At 42.9% G+C, this 7,959-nt stretch overlaps 1 non-coding gene across 1 annotated transcript; it reads left to right on the top strand.

Moving 5' to 3' along the window:
• Nucleotides 1–6,947: 6,947 nt before the first annotated feature.
• TRNAY-GUA (transfer RNA tyrosine (anticodon GUA)) lies at nt 6,948–7,037 on the top strand. The gene is given in 2 exon segments: nt 6,948–6,984; nt 7,002–7,037. It is a non-coding gene; the product is annotated as a tRNA-Tyr (tRNA).
• The last annotated feature ends 922 nt before the right edge of the window (nt 7,038–7,959 follow it).

Below are 7,959 nucleotides of genomic sequence, written 5' to 3'. Positions count from 1 at the left end.
AAAATCATGTTTAAACAAGGGAGATGAAGCATGCATTGTGGTGATTAGTACAACCGAAAGGTACACACAATTCATAGTTTTCGAAGCTTGCTGGTAAATGGGTTTTAAAACTATTGATGTGTCCCTTCAAGTCGTTTCTGACAACACGGAAGTGAATCTACCATGAGATGAAGTGCCTCTTGAGGCCGAGAGAGTGTGACTTGCGCTTATGGCAGCGTTTCTCAACATGGGGATTGGGACCCCTGGGGAGGTCGCGAAGGGGGTTTCAGAGGAGTTGCCAAAGATCACCAGAAAACACATATTTCTGATGGTTTTGGGAACGCCTTTGGCAGCAACTACAACTCCCAAATGGCCAAATCAACCTCCCCAACCCCACCAGTATTCAAATTTGGGTGTATCGGGTATTTGTACCAAATTTGGTCCAGATCAATACTCATTGGATTCACAGTGCTCTCCGGAAGTAAGTGAACTATATCTCCCCTAAATCACTGTCAATTCCTCCCAAATCCTTCCAGTATTTTTTGATGGTCATGGGGGTTCTGTGTGGGAAGCTTGGCCCAATTCTATCGTTGGTGGGGTTCATGAGGCTCTTTGATTGTAGGTGAACTATAAATCTTAGCCACTACAACTCCTAAATGTCAAGGTCTATTTTCCCCAAACTCCACCAGTGTACACATTTGGGTATATTGAGTATTTGTGCCTAGTTTGGCCCAGATCCATCACTGTTTAAGTTCATAGTGCTCTCTGGATGTGGGTGAACTACAACTCCCAAAATCAAGGTCAATACCCACCAAACCATTCCAGTTTTTTCTGCTGGTCATGAGAGTTCTGTGTGCCAAGTTTGGTTCAAGTCCATCATCGGTGGAGTTCAGAATGTTATTTGATTGTAGGCGAACTATAAATCCCTGCAACTACAACTCTCAAATGACAAAATCGATCCTCCCCAACCCCACCACTATTCAAATTTGGGCATGTCCGGGATTTGCACCAAATTTGGTCCAGTGAATGAAAATACATTCTGCATATCAGATATTTACATTATGATTCAGAACAGTAGCAAAGCTACAGTTATGAAGCAGCAATGAAAATAATGTTATGGTTGGGGGTCACCACAACATGAGGAACTGTATTACGGGGTCGCAGCATTAGGAAGATTGAGGACACTGACCTATGGCCACCCAATAAGCTTCATGGCTGAGCCAGGATTTGAACCCTGGCCTCCAGAGTCATATTCCAACACTCAAACCATTGTGCTATATAGACAGATCAACTATGAGTTAAGAAAGAAGAAAAACAGATCGATATACCATCTGACTGTCCCAAATTGGGAGGGATTTAGTCCCATTTAAGCCTCTATTGTCCCACTTTTTCAGATGCATTCAGAATGTCCCAGTTTTCGTCATCCTTGGTCTAGTTCAGTTATGCCAACAGTTAAGTTCAAAATGCAAAAGTAATTTACACATTGTTGACTCACCAGGAAAGGACAAGATGGAGTTGGAAGAGGCCTCACAGGCCATCGAATCCAACCCTTGCCATGGAGGAAAGCACAATCAAAGCATCCCCAACAGATGGCCATCCAGCCTCTGTTTGCAAGCCTCCAAAGAAGGAGCCTCCATTATCTTGCCTTTCCCATTTGGCTCAAACAAGAGCAAATTACTTCTAGAATGCATCTACACCAGGCCTGGGCAAACTTGGGCCCTCCAGATGTTTTGGACTGCAACTCCCACAATTCCTAACAGCATTGTGGGAGTTGGAGTTCAAAATACCTGGAGGGACCAAGTTTGCCCAGGCCTGATCTGCGCTGTCGAATTAAAGCAGTTTTGACACCACTTCAACTTCCATAGCTTAATGCTATGGGATTCTGGGTGTTGTAGTCTGGTGATGCACCATCCCTCTTTGGCAGAGAAGGCTAAAAACCTTGTGAAACTACAACTCCATAGCATTGAGCCATGGCACTTAAAGTGGTGTCAGACTGCCTTCATTCTACAATGTAGATGCACATTAAGTAAGCTTAGATTCCCGTCTTCCTGTTCCAGAGTTTATGCTTTGTATACCTAAAGGGTGAAAACATCTCTGCTTTCTCCCATCCTCTACCAATATCCCATCGGTCTCCCTGCCATTTGACAGGAAATCAATTGCAGAGTATTGGTAATGGGAATAGGTTGCTTGTGCACATGAACACATGAATGCACACAGAGAGCAATAATTTAATTAGTCTAATTGGACGGCAGAACAGAAGGGCGTAAAGGCTATTTAGGAAGGGGTTTTATTGGTTTATTCACTTGCAAATGGCTGTGATTTGTAACTAGGAGAAATCAAGACCAGAGCTGCTTTGAATCCCAGGCCTCATCTCCACTGCAATATAATGTTGTTTCAGAGTGCAGATTAAATGCATTGAACTGGATTATATAGCAGTGTAGACTAGGCATGGGCAAACTTCGGCCCTCCCGGTGTTTTGGACTTCAACTCCCAGAATTCCTAACAGCCTATTGGCTGTTAGGAATTATGCGAGTTGAAATCCAGAACACCGGGAGGGCCGAAGTTTGCCCATGCCTGGTCTACACTGCTATATAATCCAGTTCTGTCTGCTTTATATGAATCTACATTGACCACATAATGCAGTTCTAACTGTGTCCTGTCGCACTCTGGGCCTGTACATCAGACTGTAGACAGGACATAAATTCTGTGTGCCCAACGGGACGCTGGGGCGGCCTCAGATTAAAGGCCTTTGGATTTCCTTAAAACACAGAGTCTTTAGATTGCTTAAAGTTTCAACAAAGTCCTTTATTAAAGAAAACAAACAGGTACTTTAAAGCTTTCTTAACAATCTAAAGGCTCTTTCATCTTGACCACAGGGAACAGGCACTATCTTCATAACTGTAACTAATGGGGAAATCCTTAACTTCTAATCTGGGCAGTCTGTCTTTGCCTCTGTTGGCGTGGAGCCCCTGCACCCAGTACCAACTGCTTCTGGCTTCCGCGAGTGACCCTTACCAAGCAGAGCTTTGTAGACTTCCAGGGGAAAAAGAATTCAGGTTTCCGTGATGGCTGACTGAAGTTCTTCAGCAAAGGAACTGTAGGGCTATATAATCCTCGGCCAAGCTATGGGACCTTTCTCCCTGGCCAAGCTGTGGGGCTGTATATCCCCGGCAAAGCTGTAGAAGACGAAGCTTTCTACAGGAGCTCTTAGTTTTACGTCCTGCATGAAAGGCTTCTCTTTGTTGACTGAACCCAAAATGGCTCCTATTCCCTCCAAAACCCAAAAGGGGGAGGGACCAGGGAACCTAACTATAATTGACAGGTGGCTTGCCCTATGATTGCAGCCAAAAGAAGCCACCTATTTGCAGAGTCCCTGAAACTTGGGACTATAACAAACATTAAATGCAAAGCAAACAAAATTGGAGCTCCTGGTACAGCTGTACCTGCACAGCCAGGGCTTCCCAGTTCTCAGTGTCTATGCCAGAGTTTTTGAGGTTGGCTTTGAGCCCATCTTTAAATCTCTTTTCCTGCCCACCAACATTCCATTTTCCGTTCTTGAGTTCAGAGTAGAGCAACTGCTTTGGGAGATGGTGATCGGGCATCCGGATAACTTGGCCGGTCCAGCGGAGTTGATGGCGGAGGACCATCGCTTCAATGCTGGTGGTCTTTGCTTCTTTCAGCACGCTGACGTTTGTCTGCCTGTCTTCCCAAGAGATTTCCAGGATTTTCTGGAGGCAGCGCTGATGGATGTATATGTTGTTTCATATACATCATATCTATATCTATCTATTTATATCCTGAAGGTAATTATGTATACAATATTTTCAATAAATGTCTTCATAGAACAATGTTTGTGTACAATGAACCCTCAGAAAGCAAAGGAGATCTCCGCCATCCCTGTGGACTATTTTGAATTTTCGGATTTCCAAATTCCAAGTAAGGGATGCTCAGCCCTTGAGTTTGGTTTCAGGATCAACATGGAGATCCAAATCTATGGATGCTCAAGCCCCATTATATGCAATGGCCTAGTAAAATGGTATCCCTTATATAAAATATTAAAATCAAGCTTTTCATTTGGGATTATTTAAACAATATTTTAAAGCCAGGGATGGTTGAGTTAGTAGATATGGGAGGCTGGCTACAAAAGCAGTTAGTTGTAAGGAAGCCCAGAAATCGAGGATGATGGGTCGGAAAGAAACGCGGCACAATCTATTTTTAGTACATGGCTTTTTTAAAAGATTAGATGCCTGAAGGCAGAAAACTGCCAAATTAATTATTTCTTAGTCACCCTGGGAGACTTTGGGACTGAAAAGCAGGGCACAAATGCTCCAAATAAAGGTGCATCTACCCTGCAGAATGAATGCATTGTTTAATCCTGGGACTCATAGTTAGAATCATAGCATCATAGAGTTGAAAGAGACCTCGTGGGCCATCCAGTCCAACCCCCTGCCAAGAAGCAGGAAAATTGCATTCAAAGCATCCCCGACAGATGGCCATCCAACCCCTGCTTAAAAGCCTCCAAAGAAGGAGCCTCCACCAAGTTTTACAAGGTCTTTCTAGCTTTCCCTGTCAAAAAGATCTTGTCTGTGAAGATTTGAAAAAGGACGCCATGATATGGTGGGTTAATTGGAGAGAGAGAGAGATGTGTCAGCAGCTCATTGGCTGAGTGTGCCAGGGGCCGGAGTTGTGATTGACTGCTGCCTATGGCTGGCTGCTGAGACCAACGGTTCTAACTGTCATTCTGCCGTTTTCTCACTTTGGACAGTGAAGAGATAGTGCTGGCTGCCAACTATCTTGAAGACTGATCATTTTAAAGGCTGGGTTGTTGTGAACTTTTGTTGAGAGGTAATTAGATGTCCCTGCCTGCTTCCTCTCTGTTGTTGTGCTGTTGCAATTTTAGAGTTTTTTTAATACTGGTAGCCAGATTTTGTTCATTTTCATGGTTCAGATTTCAACAAAATCTGGCTACCAGTATTAAAAAAACTCTAAAATTGCAACAGCACAACAACAGAGAGGAAGCAACAAAAGTTTGCCCCAGGCGCAGTCAGGCCATTGTATGCTAATCAAGGTGGTCAGTTGAAACATTCACACCTAGCTCTAGCAGAGAAGAGTCCTTTGTCTCACCCTGGTCATTCCACAAATATATAAACCTTTTTGCCTAGTTCCAACAGACCTCACTACCTCTGAGGATGCTTGCCAAAGTGCAGGCGAAACGTCAGGAGAGAATGCCTCTAGACCATGGCCATACAGCCCGAAAAAACCTACAACAACCCAGTGATTCCAGCCATGAAAGCCTTCGACAACACATTTAAAGGCTTATTTTAAAGACTATTTAAAGGGATTGTTTTATTCCTCTGATCTCTGCCTGAATTCAAAGAGACTGATGCATATATTGTTATCCTGTTTGAATTTTTGAACCAAAGTAAAGATACTGTTATTTGTTTCACAAGTCTGAGTGACATTTTATTGTACAGCAGGATATACCTTGCTTTAAATACTGTGGTAAAGCTTCTACTTATTCTGTTTATTCACATTTAACAACCCTCATATTGTCGGACTACAACTCCCAGGATACCATAACATTGAGCCAGGGCAATATTCTAGAGCTATTCTAGAGCTTGAAAACCATCTTTTCGGATGTTGAAGCAGTATTTCGCATTACTGCTCCTTCACCATACAGCGAATTGGGCTTCATGGTCTACGAACTATTTTGTATTACTCTGTGATATAGGGACAGAGTTAGCAATGTTTTATAGAATCATGGAATCATGGAGTTGGATTTGGAAGAGACCTCATGGGCCATCCAGTCCAACCCCCTGCCAAGAAGCAGGAATGTTGCATTCAAAGCACCCCCAACAGATGGCCATCCAGCCTCTGCTTAAAAGCCTCCAAAGAAGGAGCCTCCACCACACTCCGGGGCAGAGAGTTCCACTGCTGAATAGCTGTCACAGTTACAAAGTTCTTCCTAATATTCAGGTGAAATCTCCTTTCTTTCCTATAGTTTGAAGCCATTGCTCTGTGTCCTAGTCTCCAGGGCAGCAGAAAATAAACTTTCTCCCTCCTCCATATGACTTCCCCTCACATATTTATCCATGGCCCTCATCATGTCTCCTCTCAGCCTTCTCTTCTGCAGGCTAAATATGCCCAGCTCTTTAAGCTGCTCCTCATAGGGCTTGTTCTCCAGACCCTTGATCCTTTCAGTCACCCTCCTTTGGACACATTCCAGCTTATCAACATCTCCCTTCAATTGTGGTGTCAATCTGCATTAATTCTACAGTGTAGATGCACCCTGAGAGCACTAAAAATAAAATCCTCCAGTATATGTGCTCTGCATCAAAAAAAGAATACAGTGGAACCCAGCTAGAGTGGTCAAATACTGCCCTCTTGTGGCCAAAAAGAGGAATGTCAGCCAGCTTGTTTTCATTAAACAGCCAAGTGGGGTGCATCTACACTGTAGACTTAACGCAGTTTGATACCACTTTGACTGACCTGACTCAGTGCTTTGGAATCATGGTTTTTGTAGTTTGGTGAGGCACCAGTACTGCTTGGCAGACCTTGTCAAACTACAATCCCCAGGGTTGCCCATAGAACTAAGTCAGTGCAGTTAAAATGGTCTCAAACTGCATTAATTCTGCAGTGTGGATGCACCCTACAACACTTTTACCAAGGATAGAAAGACTTTGAAACAATCACCCTACAACACTTTCACCTAGGACAGAAAGACTTGAAAATAAACAATAATAACAACAACAACAACAACAACAATAATAAACAATGCATGGTATCTATTTGTAATTCAAACACAGTCTGTCTCCTTTTGGTAAACAAAGCAAGGTTATTGTTTAAATAGGTAGGATTGGCAGATATGGCTAAAAAGAATAATCTTTACTATTTGCAAAGCTTTAAACAGCAGGGAAACTTCCTGGGAAGCGTCCTTATCAAGCAAGATTCCAGCGGGAGAACACGTGCCTTCGATAGCTCAGCTGGTAGAGCGGAGGACTGTAGAGTGTAATACTGAAGTCATCCTTAGGTCGCTGGTTCGATTCCGGCTCGAAGGAGAATTTTTTTTTTTGCTCCACATTTCTAGAAATATATCCGTATTCTATAGACGACCAGGAAAAAATTAGAAAAATAGTTCCCCACTAGTGTAAGGGAAATAGAGGTGTGTTTATACAGCAGAATTAATGCAGTTTGGTACCACTTTAATTGCTATGGAATCCTGGGATTTGTATTGTTATTTTTTGTGGCAACAGTACTATTTCATAGGGAAGGGCAAATACGTTTCCAAACTACAATTTTCTAGGACTGAGCCATGGCAGTTAAAAGTGGTGTCAAACTGCATTAATGTAGATTTAACTCATGGTAAATAATGCAACAAGGCATGCAAGAGCACAGGGTTGGAATAAGGCTCTCTGATTGGCACGTTGGAATTCAGACGAGGCCACGCCATTGGATGTTGAAGATTCGAACATTCATGATTGGCTGGGACGCTCGACAGGGTGCTGAATGCCCCTCCAGGGATACTTTGATTCTCTTTTGTGTATTTGTGACTTCAAATGGTCTGTCTAGGTATGGCAGTGGTTCTCTACCTCTGGGTCCCCAAGTGTTTTGGCCTACAACTCCCAGAAATCCCAGCCAGTTTATTTATTTATTTACTTACTTTGTATGCCGCCTTTCTCAGCCTGTAGATGACTCAAGGCGGTTAACAGGGCAAAATTCAATGCTTACAATGTCATAAATACAATTAAAAACATAACATATAATAAAAGCTAAACCAAATATAAATTCATAGTGTCTCCTTGTTAAAAATGTTGTCCAGACTCATTGTCTAGTCCAGGGGTCCTCAAACTTTTTAAACGGAGGGCCAGGTCACAATCCCGCAAACTGTTGCGAGGGCCAGATTATAATTTGAACAAAGCATGAATAAATTCCTATGCACACTACACATATCTTATTTGTAATGCAAAAAACCCCCCACTT

Source organism: Anolis sagrei, chromosome 2, assembly GCF_037176765.1.
Source record: "Anolis sagrei isolate rAnoSag1 chromosome 2, rAnoSag1.mat, whole genome shotgun sequence".
NCBI lineage: Eukaryota > Metazoa > Chordata > Lepidosauria > Squamata > Dactyloidae > Anolis > Anolis sagrei.
Note: the sequence above shows the minus strand (reverse complement) of the source record. Positions and strands in the feature narration are given on the sequence as shown.